Source organism: Panthera onca, chromosome A1 (assembly GCF_046562875.1).
Source record: "Panthera onca isolate mPanOnc1 chromosome A1, mPanOnc1 haplotype 2, whole genome shotgun sequence".
In the NCBI taxonomy this organism is placed as follows: domain Eukaryota; kingdom Metazoa; phylum Chordata; class Mammalia; order Carnivora; family Felidae; genus Panthera; species Panthera onca.
In genome coordinates, this window is record NC_138339.1 from 99243403 (window position 1) to 99270788 (window position 27386).

The 27386-nt window shown below is 39.8% G+C and overlaps 1 long non-coding RNA gene across 1 annotated transcript; it reads left to right on the forward strand.

Moving 5' to 3' along the window:
* Positions 1-786: 786 nt before the first annotated feature.
* Positions 787-27386, forward strand: LOC144615665 (uncharacterized). Its single transcript, XR_013554070.2, has 4 exons — positions 787-911; positions 1182-1320; positions 19225-19399; positions 26964-27386. It is a non-coding gene; the product is annotated as an uncharacterized LOC144615665 (long non-coding RNA).

Genomic DNA, 27386 nt, shown 5'->3' on the forward strand with positions numbered 1-27386 from the left:
GTCCAGAAAATGAGTACCAGTGGCATCCTAACTTAAGGCGATTCCTGTGCTCCCCACGTTAGATATCACAGGGGCTCACAATGGGAGACTGAACAAGGGGGTACAAACTCTGCAGACTCCCAATTTAGAGGACAGCACACATAGCCTCCTCCACGCAGGGGATCAAACTGGTAATATTTATCTGGGCATTGTCATCGTGTCTTCCCCCTTTTCCTTTCTTCTACCAGTGGTGGAATGATGGAGATTTATAGAAATAAGGAGTGTGGTCATTTGGGATCGTATGCAGGTGACCATCAGCTTTCAAGGCTTCTCAGATGTTGCCACATACTCTCAAAAGCAAAGGCTAACCCTCTTCTCTACTCTGCCCAACCCAGGAGGAGAAGAAAGGTGATTGCCACACTATTCTACAGACCATCACTGTATTCTACATATAACACAAATTTGTTACAAAGGGAGGAGGTTTGCTAACACTTGCTTCTCCACTGAACAAGTGTACCTGTTTTGCAAACCATTGACCTAGGCCAGTGAAGGAACAGTGATGTACTCCTTGAGTGCTGACTTCAATTTCCCACATAACTTAAAGTCTAAATTGTGGATAATTTTAGCATTAGCCAGGAAAATGTGGCTCTTTATAAATGTAAGGCATTGGAAACAGCATAGTAGGCCAGGCATTTCGTTTTACATACTAAATCTGCAACTCCTTAGTTGTATGATCTTGGACAAGTCCCTAAGCTTTGTAGTTTTGTTTGTTTGTTTGTCAAAATCAGAGGGATTGGAATGGATCTGTGATAGTCAAGAGTGATACTCAAGATTATGCACAAGAAGCACCTCTGGAGATTATAGAAAAACAGATGCCACTGGCCAATCTAAACACTCACTCCAGCATCTCTAATAGCAGGACACTCAGATAAGTATCAAGCTTCCTTTCTGTTTTACAGTATTTGAACTATGGTGATTATGAAGTCATTTATTCATTCAGTGACACTTATGCAATGTCCACTGTGTGCCAGGGTTTTATAGCCTGAATTGTGTCCCCTAAAAGTCATATGTTGAAGTCCTAACTTCTAGTACCTCAGGATGTGACTGTATTTAGAGGTAAGGTATTTAACAGTTAATTAAATTAAAATGAGGTCATTAGGGTAGGCCCTAATCCAATATGACTGGTGTCTTTATAAGAGGAGGAGAATTGGACTGATATGCATAGAGGGAAGACCATGGGAAGACACAGGGAGAAGACGGCCATCCACAAGTCAAAGAGAAAGCCTCAGAAGAAACCTATCCCACCAACACTTTGGTCTTGGACTTCTAGTCTCCAGAATTGTAAGGGAATCAATTTTTGGTCTTTAAGCCCCCCAGTTTTTGTTACAAAAGTACTTTGTGGTCTTTGTTATGGAAGCCCTGGAAAATGAACGCATAGGGTAATAGACAAGATTCTGGGTGTAGCACAGGGCAAGACACAGAAATGGTCCCCACTCCCATGGAGCAGACAGTATAGTGGAGGGTCAGATGAGAAACAATTACAAGCTATGGTAGGTCCTATGAAGCTCACATACTGGTTGCTGTAATAGAGAAGGACAAGACAGGTGGGAGTTGACTCACTTGCAAGGAAGTCAACAGAGAAGAATTCCTGAAGAAGTGATATTTAAACTGTCAAGCTGAGACCTGAAGGATGAGAATGAGGCAGCTATGTGATAGTTGATGGAAGAGCCTTCCACTTTGAGGAAGCAGCAGAGGCAAAGACCCATAGGTGAGAAGGAAATGTGCTTCATTTGGGGAAATGAAATGCCTTGTGGCTAAATGCAATTCACAACAAGGGCAGTGACATGAACTGAGGTTGCATAAGTGAGCAGGGGTTTGAAAGGCAGTGCATTGAAAGGCAGTGCATTGAAAGCCATGGGAGGGAGCTTGAACTTTATTTCAAATATCAAAAAAAAGCAATTGAATTAAATTTTATTTCAAAAAAAAAGAACAGAGAGGTTTTTGAGCTCAGCCTCAGGTAAACCATGCCTAGAGCATATCTTTTTTATTGGAATCCCATGGTTGTGACCAAAGCATTGCCATCCCCTGGTTGCAATGTACTAAAGTGTCGCTTCAGTTTCTCTGAGTGGTAAATAAGCCTCCTGTGCCAGGTTTAAAATTTATACAAAGGACTGAGATAAACAGAAATGTTACTTTTTAAATCTGGTTAAAACACAACTTACGAGATCCTATTTTCAATGGTAATAGGATAAAAGTTTATTCTTATTTAAAAAAAAAATTGAGGGGCACCTGGGTTGCTCTGTCTGACTCTTGATTTCAGCTCAGGTCACGATCCCACGGTTTGTGGAATCGGGCCCCACGCTGGGCTCTGCGCTGACAGTGAGGAGCCTGCTTGGGATTCTCTCTCTCTGCCCCTCCCCTACTTGTGCCCCCTTCAAAATAAATAAATAAATAAATATTTTTTTAAAAACTGAACTCTTTTAAGGAGGGAACTGGCATTTATATGTATTGAAAATAAGGCTCTTGCTAGCCTAGTTTTAGCTGCAGCATGAAGACAGTAGACACCATATTCTGAAGTTAGGTCCACACTGATATTTCAAAGTAGGTGTCTAAAAACCACTTTGATGACACCTAAGCTCTTCACTCAAGTTTTGTGTAAAAAAGGATCAGAATCTGGAAATTAAAGAAGAGGGTTCTTTTTTTTAAGGATTTTTGAAGAGAGCTCTAAGGGTGTCCTGAGTTCCACCATACAATGTTCAGAATATCATGCTGGTCTACTATATTAATGATATCATATCAATTTGACTGGATGGACAAGAAGCAGCAAGTATATTGGAGGCATTCTTAAAGTACTGAATTCCAGAGGATGGGAGGAAAAACTCTAAGATACAGGGTCATGCTCCAGCTGTGAAGATTTTAGGGGTCCCATGCTCTGGGACATGCCAAGACATCCCACCTAAAATTAAGGTCAAATCATAATACCTTATACCTCCCACCACTGAGAAAAAAGCACCATGCCTGGTAGGCCCCATCTCAGGCCAGGACTGAGGGATTTTCTAAGTTCAGGAAACCAGTGCTATACCTCAGCAGTCCCAGTCGGCCTCATAGGTGTCTTACTTTTAAAGTCACTTTGAGTCAGGTCTCTGTTTCTTGCAGCTAAACAAGCATTCTAACTACACTGTCCCAAAGTCTCAGGGAGACCCTGCACAAAGTAGCTCTGAGTTCAATGAACTGTTCCTGAGCAAACCAGAAGGTATTTCCATCTGTTATATCCAAAGTGTCTAGCACAATCCCTAGGCCATAGATGGTGTTTGCAAATACCTGTTTAAAGCCAGAGTAGCTACATGATCTTAGCAAGCAAAAGAGAAACTTCAGCGTTCTTGGATGGAAGGCTGAAAATGAGAAAAAATAGCTCAGTAAAACTCAAGTTCTGGAAGAATCTTTATGTTCAAATGGACAAGGAAGAAGCTGTATCAGGCGGGTCAGGGGAAAAAAAAAAACTGAAGAGGTCTCTAGCCTCCTCTGGTGGCTCAGACTGAATGGCAACCTGTCACTCACTCAGGAGTCTGTGCCAAGGGAAAGATAGGGAAGAGGAGTGGGAAGAATACCCATAAAGGACACTCCTGAGGAAACAGAGGCAGAATCTGATGTCTGGAAATTTTCTTTATAAGGAGAGAGAAGGGAGCACCTGGGTGGCTCAGATGGTTAAGTGTCCAGCTCTTGATTTTGGCTCAGGTCATGATCTTGGGGTTGGTGGGATCAAGCTCTGCATCTCTCTCTCTCTCTCTCTCTCTCTCTCTCTCTCTCTCTCTTTCTCCCTCCCTTCCTCCCTCCCTCCCTCCCTCTCTGCCCCTCCCCTGCTTGAGTGCTTGCTGTCTCTCCCTCTCTCAAAAATAAATAAATAAACTTAAAAAAAAAAAGGAAAGAGATGAATTAAAGGAAACTCCAAGCTGTCCTGCCTACACCCATTCCATTAGCTCCTAGGACTCATGGCAGCTGAGAGCTCTCAGCAGAGTCCATCTCCTGCACTTGCCCCCAGCTAAGTGGGCTGATTCACCCCAGGTCAAGCCTCCTTCCTGGGAGCAGCCCAAATCCAAAGACTTGTCTGTGCAAACAGCATAAAGTTCAAAGCCCTTCACTGCAATTGGGAACAACTCTGAAAGTCCATCCTGGCTTTAGAACTGCCTGTAGAAATGATTGGGGCTTCTGCTCTAACTGTACTACAGTCCAAAAGCTTAACTTCTCCCTCAGCCCAGCCCACCTTCCCTCCTTCTCACAGTGGTGCTGATCTCAAGGGCATTCCGCATCGGCTTTGTGCATGCAAATCTCCTTCTCAGAGTCTGTTTCTCAGTGTGAAGGATCTGAGATTTTTATCCTACTTGCAGGATAACAAGTTAACTTGTCACAGGTTCAAAGATTCTGGCAGAAGACACAAGACCCCTGGGTCAAGGACTGGAATGTTATTACTTATGGTACAGTAGCTAGAATGAGCTTCGTGTTCAAATTGATTTTCCTTGCTCCACAAATCCCACCAGGTGATGCAGAAAACACAGTGGGTTTATGCCACAGATTAGGAACTCTAAACTCAGGAAATCTCTCTTTTTTTATTATTAACTTTTTTATTTTAATTCCAGTATTGTTAACATACACTTAGTTTCAAGTGTACAATATAGTGATTCAACAATTCTATACATTACATAGTACTCATCATGATAAGTGTGCTCTTTAATCCCCATCACCTTTTTCACTTATATCACCTCCCACAGGAAACCCTAACCTTTTGTCTCATTTTTTAATTTTTATTTTAGAGAGAGAGAGCATGCTCACGCAAATAGGGGAGTGGGGAAGAAAGAAAGGGAGAGAATCCTAAGCAGGCTCCACAGTCAGCACAGAGCCCAACGCAAGGCTCAATCCCATGACCCTGGGATCATGAGCCAAGCTGAAATCAAGAATCAGACGCTCAACTGACTGAGCCACCCAGATGCCCCATGAAACCCCAATCTTTTAAATGGGACAACTACCAAACCTGCCTATCCTTTACCTCAGAGGGAGATACTATATTTATTAAACTGATCAGGAAACAAATCTACCTTATGTCCTACAAGCAGATACTATATTTGTAAGCTTGTTTGCCACAAACACATCCTTGAATAGATAGCTCAGAGCAAAAACTAATAGAAGATGTGAAGAAATTAATCTACGGTCAATGAATCTACGACAAAGGAGGCAAGAATATACAATAGGGAAAAGTCAGTCTCTTCAACAAATGGTGCCAGGAAAATTGGACAGATACTTGGAAAATAATGAAACTATACCGCTTTCTTTTACCATACATAAAAATAGGCTCAAATGGATTAAAGGACCTAAATGTGAGACCTGAAACCATAAAGTTCATAGAAGAGAATATGGGCAGTAATTTCTTTGACATTGGCCTTAGCAACATTTTTCTAGATATACCTCCTCAGGCAAGAAAAACAAAAGCAAAAGTAAACTATTGGGACTCTACTAAAATATAAGCCTTTTGTACAGCAAAAGAAATCATCAATTAAACAAAAAGGCAACATACTGAATGGAAGAAGATATTTGCAAATGACATACCTGTTAAGAGGCTAATATCCAAAATATATAAAGAACTCCTACAACTCAACTCCCCCCAAAACAAATAATCCCATTAAAAAGTGGGAAAAGGACACAAATAGACATTTTTCCAGACATCCAGATGCCGAACAGACATATGAAAAGATGCTCAATATCACTGATCATCAGGGTAATACACATCAAAACCACAGTGAGGTATCACCTCACAACTGTCAGAATGGCTAAAATCAACAACACAAGAAACAACAGGATTGGCAAAGATGTGGAGAAAGGGAACCCTCCTGCACTGTTGATGGGAATGTAAATTGGTATAGCCATTCTGAAAAACAGTATAGAGGTTCCTCAAAAAATTAAAAATATAAATACCATATGATCCAGCAATTTCACCACTGGATATTTACCCAAAGAAAACAAAAGCACCAATTCAAAAAGATATTTGCACCCCTATGTTTATTGTAGCATTATTTACAATAGCCAAAATATGGAAGCAACCTAAGTGTTCATCCATAGATGAGCGGATAAAGAAGATGTGATAACACATATATAATGTAATATATATATCACATATATAATGGATATATGTAATATTACTCAGCCATAGACAGGGATGAAATTTTGCCATTTACAACAACACGAATGGACCTTATGAAGCTTATGATAAGATAATCGACACATCGATTAAACTTTTTTTGAAGGATTCACTATGCAAATAAATAGTATGATTGTAGAAATGCTGACCCCCTTCTAAAGAAGGTCTTTAGCAACAACTTTCATCTTCAAACAATGAACTACTCATCTTACGGATTTCCTTTTTCTTTAAGATTCACTAAATTCCCTACAATGTAATTCCAGTGCAGTGTCACCAAAAGAAAATCACATTTCTTTAACTATTGCATTACTCAGACTGCTTGTTAGCTCAGGCTGACTTTCTCTGCTCTTCCATTCCTTGCCAAATAATAACCTTAAAGCCATAAACGGAAATGGAATTGCCAGGAGTAGAGGGGAAAGATCAGGTCATAGAGAAAGGTGAAGGAAGGGGAGGCTCAGAAAATGACAAGGATACGTGAAATAGAGAAGGACTCAGAAAGTGATTAATGTAGGGGGAGAAGTTTGGGGCTGCAGGAAAAAAAGAGGATACAAGGAAAGGGACAGTATTATCAGACAGACCACACAACAGGGCAAGGAGCTGGTGCAACAGGGGACAAAGGAAGACCTCAGGAGGGGTCATCTGTGTCTGTGGACTGTAAGGATTCCAGGATTCAGATTTGAGGAACACTGATTTATGAACCTGATGAAAATGTCTCTTAATAATGAATTATCTTTGTGAAAAAGAATTTGGGGCTTTTATCTGGCTAAAAAAAAGTTTCAGATTTTCATAAGAAATAAAAATACTAAGTTTAAAGAATCTTATAGAACTCAAGGACCCAATATCCAGTTTGAGACACATTCCAGAGGGCCAGGGAGAGGGTCCACAGAAGCGTAGCCTAAGGGAGGCTGAGGTCTCGTGGGTGGAGGGCACAGTACATGCTGACGTTTAAATGAAAATAGATCGCTGCTATGATAAAGCATGCCTTGTTGCTTTAAAAAGGGTAGGAGAGCAGGAAAGGTGGTGACAGGGGCCATGGCAGGGAATGGTAGCAAACAAAGCAAGAAAGGAGTAGTGCTTTCTTTGCTGATTTGGCAAATTCTCCAGAAAGTTGTCACTAATTCCTAAAATCATAGGCCAGAAAGGACTCTACAAGGTCATTTAACCTGATGCTTTGCTCCAGATAATATGGCAGCCAAACCTTCAGAGAGAAAGAGAGAGAGAGCAGAAGGGAGAGGGAGAGGGAGGATGAAAGGAAGAAATGAAGAAAGTCACATGTAAGTTTTAACTTTTCTTGGTCCAACGGCGAAAAACTTAATTGTCACAGATTGTCCGTTCTCTCCAAATGGGAAATTCAGCTTTCCTTACCACTGAGCAAAGATTATTGTCAATGAGCTTGTCTAAAAGCCTCTGTTGAGAATGCCTGGCAATAAAAAAGAGAAATTCTTCAGCCTAAGACAGGGAGTCAGAATTCCTATGCCATGCTATCTAGTTACAGCCAGAAGCAAGATTGGGAGTTACAGCACTGTTTGTCCACCAAACTCTCCCGCAGCCACAGTTACCCATGCTTTGGTCACTGAGAAGAGGACATTCATTATGTGCAGATGCCCAAAGGACACTATGCCACGGACATGACTTATGGCCCTAGGGTAAACTGTGGCTGTGAGTCCTCCTGCAGTGTGGCAGGCCCTAGCTTTAGCCCTGACTCCGTGACTTGCTAGCCTTGTGACTCCAGAGGAAGTGGGAAGAAGGAAAAGAGGATAAAATGTAGGAAATAATAGTAACTGCCTCCTAGGACTATTATAAAGGTAAAATGACCTAGTATATATAAAAACAAACAAACAAACAAACAAACACACACACAGCTTAGAATACCTGGCAATTTCTCCAAAATACATCAAATTCCATTAGCAGCAGCAATGTCACTAGTATCTATATCAGATATTAGAATTTCTATATTATTAGAAGGTTTAGAGGGTACAGTTGAATTGGAAAGGAAGGAATGGTGGAGGGACAGTGTTAAGTTTTATTTGTGTAGTGAGGAGACATATAGCATGTGCTTATTTAAAATGGTTTAGCAGAAAGGCAAGATTCTCTTGACAACACCACTTACCATCGTTATGTTGCTTTGTCCCTGTAATTACTATGGTGACTACTTGTGAGGTGATAGAGTATCGTAAGTCATAGCCGCTAGCATTTAAGGTACATTCAGCTTTGTGTGCGCACATGCAGGCCTGTGACTGTGTGTACACATGTTTATGTTGCTAAAATGGCTAACAGGTATTAGCATTCATTCAAATATTAGACAAATTTAGACTTTAGAATTGGTGACTAAGTCCCTCTGATGTTCAGAAATAACACATGCTCACTCTGGGGAGCAGCTGGCATGTTGGGGGAGTGACAGTCTGCTGGCAACAGTCTGAAATTAACCCACCTCCTCTTCCCACTTTCTTAAACCTAGAGCTTCAAAGAAAGCAATGGGCACAAAAGCAACCAACTTTCTCCTCCTTGCTTATGTAAGGAAGGCACTCATTCGCTACCCAGAATGTTTAGCTTCTGTGCTTCTCTCAGTTGGTCTGTCCACATCTATAATCAAGATAAAACAGGAAAAAAGAGAGGAAGGAGAAGAGGGTAAGAATGAGAGCAAAACATCAATTTGTGGAACAAACGTACTGAGGACCTGCTTACTGTGTGCATAGCATTCAGCATGAAAAACCTACTCTGAAGCAAGGATATTGGGCAGTGAAAAAGCTATATAGGTCAGATTCTGTTAGAGAAAGCTAAGAGTTAAGTAATCGAGTACTGTGGAGGCACTACAGAAACTAAATCCAGAAAGGCATAAACAGGCTGAAATCCGGGGGGCAGAATTAAGTATTCAGGATTCACATTCACATGTCCACAATTGCTTGATTATGACTAAAATTCTATTGTAGAGCACCTGGGAGAGGAAAACCTGTTTCAGCAATGGTTCTTGATCATTTGGATATTCTCATATAATAATAATAATAATAACCTCACACCATAGGCAAAAATCAGTTCCAGGTGGATTGTCTACTTAAAAGTGAAAAGAATAGGAGAAGATGGCAGCATAGGAGGATGCTGGGCTCACCTTGTCCTGCCGATCACTTAGATTCTACCCACACCTGCCTAAATAACCCAGAAAACCGCCAGAAGCCTAGCAGAACGGACTCTCTGGAGCCAAGTGTAGACAAGAGGCCCACAGAAGAGGGTAGGAAGGGTGGAGAGGCGGTGCACGCTATACGGACTGGCGGGAGGGAGCCAGGGCAGTGGAGGGGCAGCCCACCCAGCAAGGCAGAATCCCCGAGTCTGACTTGCAAAAGCAGAGGGGCCAGACTGCGTGAGTTCTGACAGCCAGTGAGACTTAACATCTGGAATGTTAAAACTCAACAGCTCTGCTCGGAGAGCAGGAGGGCAAGAGGACACCGGGAGGGAGAGGTGTTGAGCCCCAGAAGACAGAGCTCAGATCAGCGCGGGGAACAAAGGCACTGTCAATGCCATCTCCCCCTCCCATCCCCCAGCCGAAATCCCAAAGGGAACCAGTTCCTGTCACCTAACCTGCTTGCACCGGGCAAACGCCCAACTCTAGTTCTGTGGATCCATCCCTCCAACGGGACTGCCTCCCTCCTGGTGCTGCAGGGCCCCTCCCGCAGGGGACCACCTATGGCAAAGCAAGCTAAGCCTGCCCCTCCCACCTGTGTGCACCTTGCAGATCCACCCCAGCTAATAGTGAGTCCTGCCCCTGGGAGAGGGGAAGATAAGGTACACACTAGTCTGACTGTGGCCCCAGTGGCGAGCTGGGGGCAGACATCGGGTCTGACTGCTGCCCCGCCCACCAACTCAAGTTACTCCAGACAGGACAGGGGATATGCCCCAAAGTTCCTCACCACTCCAGGGACTATCCAATGAAAAAATGGAAGAATTCTCCTCAAAAGAATTTCCAGGAAGTAGCGACAGCTAATGAATTGATCAAAACCGATTTAAGCAATATAATAGAGCAAGAATTTAGAATAATAGTCATAAAATTAATTGCTTGGCTTGAAAAAAGCATAGAGGACAGCAGAGAATCTATTGCTACAGAGATCAAGGAACTAAGGAACAGCATGAGGAGCTAAAAAATGCTATAAATGAGGTGCAAAATAAAATGGCCAAAGCACGGATTGAAGAGGCAGAGGAGAGAATAGGTGAATTAGAAGATAAAATTATGGAAAAAGAGGAAGCTGAGAAAAAGAGAGATAAAAAAATCCAGGAGTAGGAGGGGAGAATTAGAGAACTCAGTGATGCAATCAAAGAGAAAAATATCTGTATCATAGGAATTCCAGAAGAAGAAGAGAGAGAGAAAGGGGCTGAGGTGTAGGTGAACAAATCATAGCAGAGAACTTCCTTGATCTGGAGAAGGAAACAGGCATTGAAATCCATAGGCACAGAGAACTCCCTTCAGATGTAACTTGAATGGATCTTCTGCATGACATACCACAGTGAAACTGGCAAAATGCAGGGATAAAGAGAAAACTCTGAAAGCAGCAAGGGATAAATAGGCTCTAACTTACAAAGGTAGATACATAAGAGTAGTGGTGGACCTATCTACTGAAACTTGGCAGGCCAGAAAGGAATGGCAGGAAATCTTCAATGTGACAAACAGAAAAATTATGCAGCCAAGAATCCTTTATCCAGCAAGTCTGTCACTCAGAATAGAAGGAGAGATAAAGGTTTTCCCAAACAAACAAAAACTGAAAGGACTTCATCACCATTAAACCAGCCCTACAAGAGATCCTAAGGGGGATTCTCTGAGTGAAATGTTGCAAGGACCACAAAGTACCAGACACATCACTACAAGCATAAAACCTACAGACATCACAATGACTCTAAACCCATATCTTTCAATAATAACACTGAATGTAAATGGACTAAATGCTCCAACCAAAAGACATGGGGTATCAGAATGGATAAAAACACAAGACCCATCTATTTGCTGTCTATAAGAGACTCATTTTAGACCTGAGGACACCTTCAGATTGAAAGTGAGGGGATGGAGAACTATCTATCATGCTCCTGGAAGTCAAAAGAAAGCTGGAGTAGCCATACTTATATCAGACAAACTAGACTTTAAATTAAAGGCTGTAACAGGAGATGAAGAAGGGCATTATATAATACTGAGACAGTCTATCCATCAGGAAGAGCTAACAGTTATAAATGTGTATGCGCTGAATACGGGAGCCCCCAAATATATAAAACAATTACTCACAAACATAAGCAACCTTATTGACAAGAATGTGGTAATTGCAGGGGACTTTAATACCCCACTTACAACAATTGATAGATCATCTAGACACAGAATTAATAAAGAAACAAGGGCCCTGAATGATACATTGGATCAGATGGACATGACAGATATATTTAGAACTCTGCATCCCAAAGCAACAGAATATACTTTCTTCTCGAGTGCACATGGAACATTCTCCAAGACAGATCACATACTGGGTCACAAAAGAGCCCTTCATAAGTATAAAAGAATTGAGATCATACCATGCATACTTTCAGACCACAATGCTATAAAGCTTGAAATCAACCACAGGAAAAAGTCTGGAAAACCTCCAAAAGCATGGAGGTTAAAGAAAGGTTAAAGAACACCCTTCTAAAGAATGAATGGGTCAACCAGGCAATTAGAGAAGAAATTAAAAAATACATGGAAACAAATGAAGATGAAAATACAACAATCCAAACGCTTTGGGACGCAGCGAAGGCAGTCCTGAGAGGAAAATACATGGCAATCCAGGCCTATCTCAAGAAACAAGAAAAATCCCAAATACAAAATGTAACAGCACACCTAAAGGAAATAGAAGAAGAGCAGCAAAGACACCCCAAACCCAGCAGAAGAAGAGATATAATAAAGATCAGAGCAGAAATAAACAATATAGAATCTAAAAAAACGGTAGAGCAGATCAATGAAACCAAGAGTTGGTTTTTTGAAAAAACAAACAAAATTGATAAACCTCTACCCAGGCTTCTCAAAAAGAAAAGGGAGATGACCCAAATAGATAAAATCATGAATGAAAATGGAATTATTACAACCAATCCCTCAGAGATACAAGCAATTATCAGGGAATACTATGAAAAATTATATCCCAACAAAATGGACAACCTGGAAGAAATGGACAAATTCCTAAACACCCACATGCTTCCAAAACTCAGGAGGAAATAGAAAGCTTGAACAGACCCATAACCAGCGAAGAAATTGAATCGGTTATCAAAAAATCTCCCAACAAATAAGAGTCCAGGACCAGATGGCTTCCCTGGGGAATTCTACCAGACATTTAAAGCAGAGATGATACCCATCCTTCTCAAGCTATTCCAAAAAATAGAAAGGGAAGGAAAACTTCCAGACTCATTCTATGAAGCCAGTATTACTTTGATTCCTAAACCAGACAGAGACCCAGTAAAAAAAGAGAACTACAGGCCAATATCCCTGATGAATATGGATGCAAAAATTCTCAATAAGACACTAGCAAATCGAATTCAACAGCATATAAAAAGAATTATTCACCATGATCAAGTGGGATTCATTCCTGAGCTGCAGAGCTGGTTCAATATTCACAAATCAATCACTGTGATACATCACATTAATAAAAGAAAAGATAAGAACCACATGATCCTGTCAATTGATGCAGAAAAAGCATTTGACAAAATTCAGCATCCTTTCTTAATAAAAACGCTCGAGAAAGTCGGGGTAGAAGGAAAATACTTAAACATCATAAAAGCCACTTATGAAAAGCCCACAGCTAATATCATCCTCAATGGGAAAAAACTGAGAGCTCTCCGCCTGAGATCAGGAACACGAAAGGGATGTCCACTCTCACTGCTGTTGTTTAACATAGTGTTGGAAGTGCTAGCATCAGCAATCAGACAACAAAAGGAAATCAAAGGCATCAAAATTGGCAAAGATGAAGTTAAGCTTTCACTTTTTGCAGATGACATGATATTATACATGGAAAATCCGATAGACTCCACCAGAAGTCTGCTAGAACTGATACATGAATTTAGCAAAGTTGCAGGATACAAAATCAATGTACAGAAATCAGTTGCATTCTTTTTTTTTCAATATATGAAATTTATTGTCAAATTGGTTTCCATACAACACCCAGTGCTCATCCCAAAAGGTGCCCTCCTCAATACCCATCACCCACCCTCCCCTCCCTCCCACCCCCCATCAACCCTCAGTTTGTTCTCAGTTTTTAACAGTCTCCTATGCTTAGTTGCATTCTTATACACTAATAATGAAGCAACAGAAAGACAAATAAAGAAACTGATCCCATTCACAATTGCACCAAGAAGCATAAAATACCTAGGGATAAATCTAACCAAAGATGTACAAGATCTGTATGCTGAAAACTATAGAAAGCTTATGAAGGTAATTGAAGAAGATATAAAGAAATGGAAAGACATTCCCTGCTCATGGATTGGAAGAATAAATATTGTCAAAATGTCAATACTACCCAAAGCTATCTACACATTCAATGCAATCCCAATCAAAATTGCACCAGCATTCTTCTTGAAGCTAGAACAAGCAGTCCTAAAATTCATATGGAACCACAAAAGGCCCCAAATAACCAAAGTAATTTTGAAGAAGACCAAAGAAATTTTGAAGAAGACCAAAGCAGGAGGCATCACAATCCCAGACTTTAGCCTCTACTATAAAGCTGTCATCATCAAGACAGCATGGTATTGGCACAAAAACAGACACATAGACCAATGGAATAGAATAGAAACCCCAGAACTAGACCCACAAACGTATGGCCAACTCATCTTTGACAAAGCAGGAAAGAACATCCAATGGAAAAAAGACAGTCTCTTTAACAAATGGTGCTGGGAGAACTGGACAGCAACATGCAGAAGGTTGAAACTAGACCTCTTTCTCACATCATACACAAAAATAAACTCAAAATGGATAAAGGACCTGAATGTGAGACAGGAAACCATCAAAACCCTAGAGGAGAAAGCAGGAAAAGACCTCTCTGACCTCAGTCGTAGCAATTTCTTACTTGACACATCCCTAAAGGCAAGGGAATTAAAAGCAAAAATGAACTACTGGGACCTCATGAAGATAAAAAGCTTCTGCACAGTAAAGGAAACAACCAACAAAACTAAAAGGCAACCAACGGAATGGGAAAAGATATTTGCAAATGACATATCGGACAAAGGGCTAGTATCCAAAATCTATAAAGAGCTCACCAAACTCCACACCCAAAAAACAAATAACCTGGTGAAGAAATGGGCAGAAAACATGAATAGACACTTCTCTAAAGAAGACATCCGGATGGCCAACAGGAACATGAAAAGATGTTCTCAATAGTAAGTCTGATTATGCAGATAACTTCCTAATAATAAAAACTTATTTTAAGACAAGTATTATGCAAATATATCATGGAATTCAGACTTGCTGTAATTGGGAGAAAAATACAAGTCAACGTCGCTCCTCATCAGGGAAATACAAATCAAAACCACACTCAGCTATCACCTCACGCCAGTCAGAGTGGCCAAAATGAAGACATCAGGAGACTCTAGATGCTGGAGAGGATGTGGAGAAACAGGAACCCTCTTGCACTGTTGGTGGGAATGCAAACTGGGGCAGCCACTCTGGAAAACAGTGTGGAGGTTCCTCAAAAATCTAAAAATAGACCTACCCTATGACCCAGGAATAGCACTGCTAGGAATTTACCCAAGGGATACAGGAGTACTGATGCATAGGGGCACTTGTACCCCAATGTTTATAGCAGCACTCTCAACAATAGCCAAATTATGGAAAGAGCCTAAATGTCCATCAACTGATGAATGGATAAAGAAATTGTGGTTTATATACACAATGGAATACTACGTGGCAATGAGAAAGAATGAAATATGGCCTTTCGTAGCAACGTGGATGGAACTGGAGAGTGTTATGGTAAGTGAAATAAGTCACACAGAGAAAGACAGATACCATATGTTTTCACTCATATGTGATCCTGAGAAATTTAACAGAAGACCATGGGGGAGGGGAAGGAAAAAAAAAAAAGAGAGGGAGAGAGCCAAACCATAAGAGAGTCTTAAACACTGAGAATAAACTGAGGGTTGATGGGGGATGGGAGGGAGGGGAGGGTGAGTGATGGGCATTGAGGAGGGCACCTGTTGGGATGAGCATTGGATGTTGTATGGAAACCAATTTGATAATAAATTTCATATTAAAAAAATAAAATAAAGTATATTTTAAAAAATCCTACAAATCAATTAGGAGACAGATAATCCAATTAAAAATGGACACAAAAAGTAAACAGCCACATTACAAGAGGATTTCCAAGTAAACAACAAACAAACGGTAAATTATGCACCATCATCAGTCATAAAGGAAATGCAACTTAACACCACAATGAGATACTATACCACATATCCACGAGTATGGCTACATTTATAAAAACTGACACGTACTGCTGGTGGGAGAATAAATTGGGATCAACATTTAGGAAAACCATATGGCAGCATCTCCTGGAGCTGAACATCGGCATACTCTATGACACAGCAGTTCATTTCCTAGATATATACTCAACACAACCGCATGCATGTGTTCATTAGAAGACATGCACAAGGATGTTTAAAGTAGACACAAGCTGAGAACAACTCAGAAGTCCATCAACAGCAGAATGAATAAAGAATATACTGTGGTCTACTTATGCAAGAGAATACCACACAGTAACAAGAATGAACACATTTAACACACACACAGAAGAATCTCATAAGCAAATTGTTGTGTGAAAGAAGTCAGCCAGAACAAAGCACATACTGTATGACTCCATTCTATAAAGTTCAAAAACAGACACAACTAATCTATGCGGTTAGAAGTTACAATAGTGGTTACCCTCGGAGAGCAAAAGAAGGCATGAGGGAGATTTCCGGGTACTATAATGTTCTGTTCTTTTTTTTTAATGTTTATTTATTTTTGAGACAGAGAGAGACAGAGCGTGAACGGGGGAGGGTCAGAGAGGGAGACACAGAATCTGAAGCAGGCTCCAGGCTCTGAGCTGTCAGCACAGAGCCCGACGCGGGGCTCGAACTCAGGGACCATGAGATCATGACCTGAGCCAAAGTTGGACGCTCAACCGACTGAGCCACCCAGGCGCTCCTATAATGTTCTGTTCTTAATAGATGTTTTTCACTTTGTAAAAATCATCAATAAGTACATGTATGGCCTATATACTTTTCCTTAACTTTGTTATATCTCACAATAAAGTTATTAAATTTATACAAACGATAAAATAATTCAGGATTTGCAGGGGCAGGATTTGGAGCTAGGATGGCTCAAAACTAATCCCAGAGAGTCCTGAGAAGGCAGTCTACAAAGTCATGAAGATGGTTGTGATCGTGGTGGTGCGTATAGGGGCTGAGGGCATCCATCATCTAAACAATGTAAGAGTCTTCCAGGCTAAGAGGCCAGGCAAATAAAGCAGAAGAAAAAAATCCAATAAATTCCAGTATCAACAATAATTTCATCTTATGCTGTGTGTATGCATGTCATGTGATTGTTGTAGCTGATTTTCCTGTCTTCTAAACAAACAGGTATAAATGACTAATAAGGCTGAGTAGGTTAACTTTCCCGGGAAGGTTGCAACTTTATTTCCTGTTTGACTTTCATCAATGAATTTTACGTCTAGTTGTAGAACTCAAGCATCTGAGAAGCAGGTGTGGGAAGCATTTTGAGGACGGTATAGTGCCCAGGACACTGGAAATTATACCATGTAGCTATCACCTACGTGAAAAAGAGTTTGGAGGATTCCGAAGAATCATTACGGGGTCTTAGAGCAGAACAGAATCTTTAAGACGACAAAGTTGTCTTTAAACACGTAAATGGCTTTTGTATGGAATGACCAGAGGATCTGGCATGGCAGGTGAGGATGTAATGAGAGAGATTTCAGCTCACAGGAAGAAAGAACAAGGGGCTCTGCCAGGACCTATTGAGTTCCCTGGATGATTTCAAGCATGGTCTAGACAAACATCGGTGGGGATGCTGTGGTGGGCATTCAAGCACTGCATGTGTGATTGGCTATTATCATCTTAGAACAGTTGCTTCCAAGTGGGGGCAATTTTGCCCCTCAGGAGTTTCAGCAATGTCTGAAGATATTTTTGGTGGTTATAACTTGGGGTGGCAGGGGCTCCTGGCATCTAGTGGGTAGGGGCCAGGATGCTGCTACACAAATTGCAAGGCACAAGACAGCCCCCATGCAGAACAAAGAATTATCTGACTTAAAATGTAAAGGGTGCTGAGGCTGAGACAGGAGGGAAAGGTACGATTTACTTGATAATATCTAGAATTTGTTTTGCCACACAAAGCTACACTTCGGATCAATAAGCACTAAATTTTTTGTATGTGTCACAGCTCTCAGGGAAGCCAGTTATGCGAAATTATCCCATGTTGAGCCACAAATGCATGATAGATACTCAAGGGGGTCTTTGGTTACTGTTAACTTGCTTTTGTTGCCTTCAATTTCAAGTATTATTTAACATCTTAGGTGTCACAAAGGTTTTCCTTATTATAAATACCCATTGTGCTGTGAAGATCCAATGCTGTCTGCACACTAGAATGAAATATGTTGCTGAGTTCTATACAATATGTTCTAAGTTCATTTAAGTAAGTGTGTAATAGTCAACAGGCACATATCAACCCAGGTTTACATTGTGAAATAAAAATAACCAAGCCATCAACCTTGTCTATGAACAATACCTCAATAGTCAGAAAAAGCAGGTCTCCTTGTAATAGGCAGAAGAAGCCATTATTCTATGACATAAGGATGTTGCTTCCATAGGATATGATCTGGATATGTAAAAACAAAGTGTATTCTTTCTTATTAGAGTTAAAATAGTCTCTATGCACAGTTTGATATCAATGACATAAACGCAATTAGGGTGCAATCAAGTAAAATGGCATTGTTGGCAGGTTCCACTTATCATTCCTAAATTACCATACCAGCAAAAGTCAAGCATTTATTAGTGCTGCCGCCAAGCCAATCAAATAGTCTATTCACACGGTCCCCTTTGGTGTTTCTCAAAGGTGTTTCTCACACCTGGGGAGCATGATTAATTCACGGTGCTATTTGTCAGTTTGCCCTCCCCCAAGAACTGCCCCCTCAGGACTGGGGTTTATCTTTCTAAAGTTTAATAGGACCCAAATTCACTTTTGTTGAGCCCCAGTCTTTATTAACTTCTTTATTAATCCAAATTTTCAATTTCTTGCATATTCTTCACTTATCAGGCTGACTGGGAAATGATACCATTGTGAAAATGCCATTGAGTAAAATGTTCAGACAATGGTCTGTTCCAATAAATTCTATTTCCCAGTTAACAGAGTAAACCAGCAATATACCTAAAAGAATTCAGTTTCTTGAAAGTCTTTCTAAAATATATTACTTACTTAGATTTAATAAGTATACTAATATAGTACTTACAATGGGCCAGTCACCATGCTTTATATATATTAACTCATTTAATCTTCATTGCAAACTAGGAAAAAGCCAGTATTTTTCTCCTCACTTTACTGAGAAAATGATTAACTTATAATTGATTATTGAATAATACTTGAATAATTGATTTACCAAGGGGAATAAATGCTAAGTTCAAGAGGAGAACCCAGGACTCTGGCCCCACTCATTTAGCCCCTATGGTATGTGTATGGCCAGGGTAGAGTTTATATTTATGTGCAATAGCTCCTTCATGATCTGATATCTTATATCAGGTCGAGAGTACCATGATGAACATGAATTCTCAATGAGGAACATGTAAATAAAGTAAATGTGAGAAATTGGGTAAAGAGTGGGTGCTGGGGAAGGAGAGAAAGTGGTTAAGAACCTGAGCTCAGTTAATATGGGGGCTTTAAAACTGCTGCAATTTTCCCTCTGATAATAATACCAATACATACATATTGAGAGAAATAGAAAAGTATACAAAGGAAACAAAAAATATATCAGTTATTCCATTAGTACATTTTAAAGAATGTTTTACCAGTCTTTTTCTGTATCTTACAGGTGTATTAAAAAAATTAAAGGCAGTTTATAACAGAGTTGTTACGTGGATTCTCAAATAGAGACAGACCTCTAAACCTCCTATCTCCAGGCTGCAGCTTCCTCATCTGCAAAATGGGCACAAGATTAGAACTTACACCCACTAAAGCACAAGGACATCTTTGATGTATAATGCTAAGTATGATCATCTCCACAAAAGTTAGATATTGCTATATTATCAGCTATAATAGCATTTTAATTTGCCTTCCTACTCAAGTCTAGACTGGGTTTCCTCACTTTTCTTAACTATTCTTCAAAAACAGTTTGTAATGGTGCATTTGAGACTAACTTTGTTTCATTTTGCAGTCTTCTAATTGTTTTCTTTAGGATAAAATTCCACAAGTGAAATGGCTGTTTCCAAGGATAGAAACAAGAGTACTTTGAGACTTTTATTGCCTACTTCCAGATAATGGAAAGTAGGAAAGATTATGGAAATCCTGCCAATTTTTTACATCTTTCCATATTTGCAAATTGATATCCTGAAAGAGCATGCCATTTACGCTGTCATCTGGGGTATGAGAATATGTAGATCTGCGGGATTAAAGTATTAGGATTATTTCTAATATTTGCCATCTTAATTAGTTAAAAATGGTGACATCTTGATTAGACTGATTTTATTCTAATGAGACTGGATTCTTTATATGTATGTTGCCCATTTGTATTCCTTTTGTGAATTCCCCATTCACGTCCTTTGCATCTCCAGGGCTTCGGTGTCTTAATGTTTCAGAAGGATGCTTTCAGTTTTCACTTACTGATCATGTGTTCAACAAATATTTATTATTGGCACCTTCTCTAGCCCAGTTTTAAAACTTTTGTTACCCAGCCTATGAATATTTTGTTTTAATTTGCTTTTCATATTTTGTATGTAATAATTATGATATACAGATATTTTTAATTCTTAGGTAACTACATCTATCAATGCTCTCCTCTGGTTTCTGACTTTGGCTTTAAAAGGCTTTACTTAGGGCTATATTACATACTCATTTATATCTTTATAATCTTTTATGGTAAGTTATGAAGTAGGAATCTAATGCAATCATTTTTCTTTCTAAATAGCCAGTAATTTAGTACATTTTCTCTATAAGCTTTTTTTAATGCCTGAATATGTATAGATTTTTTAAATATCCTTGAAAGTCAAAATACTTTCCAGCATATGTCTAGGTGTTTATCTTGTTTAATTTTACCAGAATTTATTGACCCCTTTTAATCTGAAGACACTTAGTATTTGATTTGTTCAACTCCAGAAAATTTCCTAACCTCTTTATTTCCTGATTACTACTTTTTCTACATCCACTCTGTTCTCTTTTTCTAGAATTTCTATCATAGGTATATTAGATCTCCTTAACTCAGTCCTTCATTACTTATCTTTTAAATTTTTTTCATATTGTTTTTCATTTCCTTATTCCTTGCCTCTGAAACTTGGATGAATTCCAGGAGTTTTCACTTACTTCATTGACTGAATGTTCTGCAACAGCAAATCTCTTCATTTAGGTTTTTCCTCTATACTCTCTTTTCTGAACTCCCATTGTTCTTCATGACCTCCTTGCTTATTTCTTTTTTTTTACAGCTTATTTGTGTATTTATTTATTTTCAGTAATCTCTACACCCAATGTGAGGCTCAAACTTACCATCCAGAGGTCAAGAATCACATGCTCCACCTAGTGAGACAGCCAGGCATCCCCCACCCCAATCTTGCTTATTTCTATAGACTTGACAAGTTCCACTCTACCATGTTAAAATCACAGATCAAAAACTTGAAAACATCCCCTCTATTTTGAACAGTAACTACAGTTCATAAGAAGACATCGGCTCTAGTTCTTTAGCACAGCCCCCTCTTTTTAAACAGCAATATCTTTTCAAACAACTAATGGATTTTGCCTGTTTGCTTATCCTTAATGTGGCATCTGCTCTTGTTCAACTCTGGGAATTGAGATGGATTTTGTCAAAGATTATTTGGATGTCTATCCAAATCTTTCAGATCCAGATAAAAAGTGAAGTGAGAGTTTTGGATTTAATGTAATTTTCCATTCAGAGCATAAACACTGAACAGCCTGGGTCACTAAGGCCAGAGGTGGTTACGGCAGGAAGACTGTGTTTGTTGGGCAGCCAGAAATTAGCTGCAACGATGCCTCGATTTCTTTGTTTGGCATGGTCATCTTCTTGAGGAGCCGGATAAGGCTCTGTGTCTGGGACAGACGTCTGTGTTTAGTACAGGCCAGGAACAAAACCAGACCTGGCCCCACTGAGTGTGACATGCCACACTCAGGGACATGCCCTTATCTCACTGCCCTGTGCCAGCCCATCACACCACAAACCCTCCTAAATGAGGGATTGGGAGGAAGAGCTACCAAGAACTCTCCCCCCTTGACTTCCCAGTCTGCAAGTGGAGAGCCCTGATTCAAATTAGTCTATCCTTCACTTGAGAGTCACTGACAAACTGTCTGGTAAACTGCAGCCACCCTTTCATACTTTCCACTATGAGTTTCTAATATTTCTTTTTGAATATTTTTTACTCAATTAAGTGGAAATCTAGGGAAGTGGCAAACTTCTTGTATGGGCTCCATTAGCTTCTTATCCAGGAATGCCTTGATTCCATTCCAGCCTGCGCTTAGGGAAGTGTTAATGGGAATGGGGAGAAAGCCACATCAATTTTCTCTAAGAACAGAGGGGAAAGTCCCTTCTTTACTTATGGAAACTAATCACAGAATTTTTCTACTTTTAGTATGGAGATCTTCACAAGCTGTTTTTTCTTTCTTTCTCTTTTCTTAATTGAGAGAAATAATGCAGAGAAAATCAGATTAAGGATGGGGCGCCTGGGTGGCGCAGTCGGTTGGGCATCCGACTTCAGCTCAGGTCACAATCTCACGTCTGTGAGTTCGAGCCCCGCGTTGGGCTCTGGGCTGATGGCTCAGAGCCTGGAGCCTGCTTCCGATTCTGTGTCTCCCTCTCTCTCTGCCCCTCCCCCATTCATGCTCTGTCTCTCTCTGTCTCAAAAATAAATAAACGTTAAAAAAAAAATCAGATTAAGGGTGTAGTGGGAATTTCATGGACCTTTCTAATTTACTTGCCAGAGACTGAAAAGTAGTCCATTCTTTCAGCTTCAGCAAGTAGAATATATTTCGTCTGGCAGAGAGAAAAGGTTACCACCAGGTACTGAAAATACACAAATCCTCTGATTTTTGACCCAATGATAGAATTCAGGCTGAATTTTTTTACAAATTATGAAAGTGGTCCAAGTATAAAATTATCAAAGAAATGAGAAGGATTAAGGCGCCACATACACAAATGTATTTGGCATTTTTTAAAATTAAAACTTGTAAGAAGACAATTACTTGCTTTCTTGGTTGCACCTTTTCAGGTTTAACTGTTTTAATAAAAAATTGTGTGGGCTAAATAAAAAAGGAAAACTCACGATTGTGTTCTGAATCTCTCAAGCAAAGCCTGTACTTTGGAATTCATACCAGGGAACCAGAGGAAATTCTCAGTAGAGTGCCAGCAGTAGATGTGGCCATAGAGTCATAGTGGGAAGGAGGCATGGTGGGTGGGTCCTCTGGAACAGAAGGATGGTGTCATGGCTCTCACTCAGACTTCCCTTTGACTTTGCTATCACCCACTCAGGGGATTCTGCATCCTCCCCTCCAACTCCCTTATCAACTCTCAGCTCATGACGTAATAGCTCTGGATTGGTAGGGACAGTGAAGAGAAGGTTTTCAAATGAGTCTTGATAAGCAAACTGTTTTAGTTAGTTCACTATCTACTCTTCTGGGAATAAGTATTTCTTGAAGCAAGCAGCTAAGTTTTTTAGGGCTGGTCCCAGTATTGTTTAACACAGGGACTCCTTTCCTTGAGTCCTGCCCCCCTCCAACCCACCACACAGCCAGTAGCCAAAGTACTCCTTTCAGAGAACAAATCTATTCATATTACTCTCCCGTTTTGTTTTTGTTTTTTGTTTTACTACTCTCATAAATGGAGAAGTGGGAAATCCAGACTCTAAAATGTCTCATATTCAAGTGTTTTATGAATTGGCTCCAACCTCATCACTCCTAGGGGGACTTTCGTGGGCCCTACTGATATACATGCTAACTACTCTGCTCCTTCACAGTGTTACTTCTTTCCTCTGTCACAGACCCAGCATGCCCCCAGCTGGGTCATGCTGGGATTTAACCCAGTTATCAGCCTGGTAGCCAGCAGAGGAAGTGGGTATCTTGAGGGAAGCACTTGCAGCCATACTGGAGGGGACTCCAACAGTGTCCCCCTGCATGAGGAAGCACCAACTCCCAATAGGGAGATGTGCTGCCCTGCAGCTCTGAGATTTCAGGGGAGATCAGAGTGCCAAATAACTCAGGAATATCCACCCAGATGTTCTTAGTCCTGATCCTTTTTTCAGAGTCCCAGGTTTTCCTAGACAGGGGAAGTTGATTTAACAGATCTGCTGTGGCTGGTGATCTCCACGTTTTTAAGGATCTGGATTATAATCATCAAGCCTTCCAACTATCTGCCCTTCAGCTGAGCTGCTTTCACTGAAAGAGCTTAGAGCCTGCTACATAGGAGGTACCAATTATAAATAAATGCATAAGTGAATGGCATGGAACAAGCAGTGATTTGGAAAATGATGGAGGTCATTAAAACACTTAGTTTTTGGACCTAGAGGGTATTACACACTAAGTGAAATAAATCAGACAGAGAAGCACAAACACTATGTGATTGCACTTATATGTAGAATCTAAGAAACAAAACAAATGAATAAACACACTGAAAACAGAAACAGGGGTGCCTGACTGGCTCAGTTGGAGGAGCATGCAACTGTAGATCTTGAGGTTATGAGTTCAAGCCGCACATTGGGTGTAGAGATTACTAGAAATAAATAAATAACTAAATAACTAAATAACTAGCTAAATAAATAAATAAATAAATAAACCAACTAACTAAAAACAAAACAGAAACAGACCCATAAATACAGAGAACAAATATGGTTGCCAAAGGGGAGGGACTGAGCAAAATGGGTAAAGGAGAGTGGGAGATACAAGCTTGCAGTTATAGAATGAATACTGTATGGAGATAAAATGTACAGCATAGAGAATATAGTCAATGGTATTGTAATAAAGTTGTGCGGTGACAGATGGTAGCTACATCTGTGGTGAGCACAGCATAACGTATAGAGTTGTCAAAACACTATGTTGTGCACCTAAAACTGATAAAACATTGTGTCAACTGTACTTCAATTAAATAAAAAAGCAACTTAGTTTTGTAGCATTTCTAAATAAGGCAGAGAATGTAGACGAGAAAATCAGGATCAATGTTTCCAGAAAAGATTCTTTTGCCTTTTATTTTCTCTTGTTATCTGATAAATCATAACCATAGGTTATTAAACAGAATATATTTCTTATATTGTTTCTTTTATCTTTTACTAATTAAGAAACTGTAAATAGGATGTATAGATTATTATGTTAAAATTATTTTACAGAAAATAATGGGTAAATTCAAGGTTACATTGGTTGGGACTAATTATAAATTGCTTTCTTTATATAATGAGCAGCAAGTTGAATATGCCCAAATTTAAATTTGTCATTTATTAGAAATCGAAACCTTGATATATTTTAAAGATACTTTAGTAAGAAAATTGGAATAGCAGAATAAATCAACAGGGAAGCATAGTTTGGGGTTATGGAAAACAATAGGAAGGAGTGACATTTAATATGCTTATAATGATATTTGAGTACAACATCTTGTTTGGTAAATGAGCTACCATTTCACCCTCAGAGTGTTAGCCTTTAGAAATGTGCCAGGCATCACTGTCACAAAGTAAATCAGAACCAAACACTTGAACAAATCTCAAAATCTGAAACTAAGACATTGCATAAAAACCCTTCCGAACCAGAACAGCTAAAAATAAAAAGGACAAGTGAAAAACACCTCAAGTGAAGAAAAATGACCCTGAAAAACCTCTTAAATGTTCTACATAATCAGATTATTTGCAAATAATAAGATCTTCACCTCTTCATTTCTGATACTAAAAGCAAAGGTAATAAATACACCTCCATACCTTTCTAATTTTGCTACAATTTCCTATTATCTATGCCCTTGAAATTACATCTGCCGTGCCGCTATGGTGGAAATGCTACATAATGTTGTGGTAGTGCACATCTCTACCCAGCTCTGAGTTTAGTAACACTAGTAGCTTGAAATCGGCCACAGTGGGAGAATGTGCACTACAGAAATTGGCAAACACTAAAAATCAGGCTTTTTCTTTGTTCAGAGATCTGGTTGTTAAACATTTACCAGAACACCCTGGCAACACCCTTCCTGGCCCTAAAAATTTGAGAAAGGTCCCAGTCCTCCCTGACCAGGGACTGAAATACTAAATATTTTAGAATCCACACCAGCTGACATGTGGTCTGAGTTCCAACTAGCAGAGTTTGATGTGCCCTCTTCCATGATTCCTAGAGCCAAGCACTGCCCGGTGCCATTACTGTAAGAGTAAAAATTGTGATCCAGCAATTCCACTTCTGGGTATTTATCTGAAGGAAATGAAAATTACTATCTTGAGAAGGCATCTGCACCCACATGTTCACTGCAGAATTATTTACAGTGGTCAAGACACAGAAACAACCTACATTCCATCAACAGATGAATGGATAAAGAAAATGTGATATCACACTCGGAATGCAATGGAATATCATTTAACCATAAAAAAGGAACTTGGGGCACCTGGGTGGCTCAGTCGGTTAAGCGTCCAACTTCAACTCAGGTCATGATCTCATGATTCATGGGTTCAAGCCCTGCATTGGGCTCTGTGGTAACAGCTCAGAGCCTGGAGCCTGCTCTGGATTCAGTGTCTCCTTCTCTTTCTGCCCCTCACCAACTCTCACACTCAAAAATAAATAAACATTTAAAAATATTTTTTAAAAAAAGAAGAACTCCTGTAATTTGCAACAACATAGATAGACCCTCAGGGCATTATGCTAAATGAAATAAATCAGACAGAGAAATACAAATACTGTATGATATCACTTATATGTAGAATCTTAATTTAAAAAAAAAAAAAAGCTGAGGACACCTGGGTGACTCAGTCAGTTAAACGACCAACTCTTGATTTCGGCCCAGGTCATGATCTCATGGTTCATGAGACTGAGGGAGCCCTGTGCTTGGGATTCTCTCTCTCCTTCTCTTTCTGTCCCTCCCTTACTCGTGCATGCACACGCTCTCTCTCTCAAAAGAAATAAACTTAAAAAAAAAAAAGCCGAACTCACAGATATAGAGACAGATTGGTCATTGCCAGAGATGGGGGTGGACTTGCGGGTGGACAAAATGAGTGAACGTGGTCAAAATGTACAAACTGTCAGTTATAAAATAAATAAGTTCTGGGAATGTAACGTACAGCGTGGAGACTGTCGTTAATAATACTGTATTGTACATTTGAAAGTTGCCAAGAGATAAGATCTTAAAAGTTCTTATCACAAGAAAAAAAAAGGCAACTGTGTGTGGTGATGGTTGTTAAATACACGTATTGTGGTGATCATTTTGTAATATATACATATATCAAATCATTATGTTGTATACCAGAAACTAAAACAATGTTATATGTCAATTATATCGCAGTTAAAAAAAAAAAGAGTGGTAATTTTGTTCTGATCATAAGAACCAACTTGGCTCCCCATCCCATACCTGTTATCATTAAGTCTTCTCTTTTTGTGTCTACTCAGAGACTACAATATCATCGTGGTGCACGACAAGAGGCAGAAGGATGGAAAAAGATGTCTTTCATCTCGGGATGGTTAGTCATCTATGAAAGGGCAGAGAAAGGATGAGAACAGGATGCTTCAACCACTGTTACATCCTCTTCAGCAGTAATTGCTGGGGCCGAGTTTTACCTGAAAACACCCAAAGGTAACACCACAGCGAGAACTTTTTCCTTGTGAAGTCCAATTTAGCCTACATGAAAAACATCCTGATGTCTTTATTTAAGATTGCTTATTTTGTCTGTTTATTTTACAACCTGCCAAACAATAACCATGGCCTTATCAGGCTAAAGAACGCGCAGCTCTTTCCTGATCTGTGCTTTATGTATTTGTCATGATAAAATTCCCCACACTAAATAACAATGTTTGTTTGAAAGCTGCCTTGCC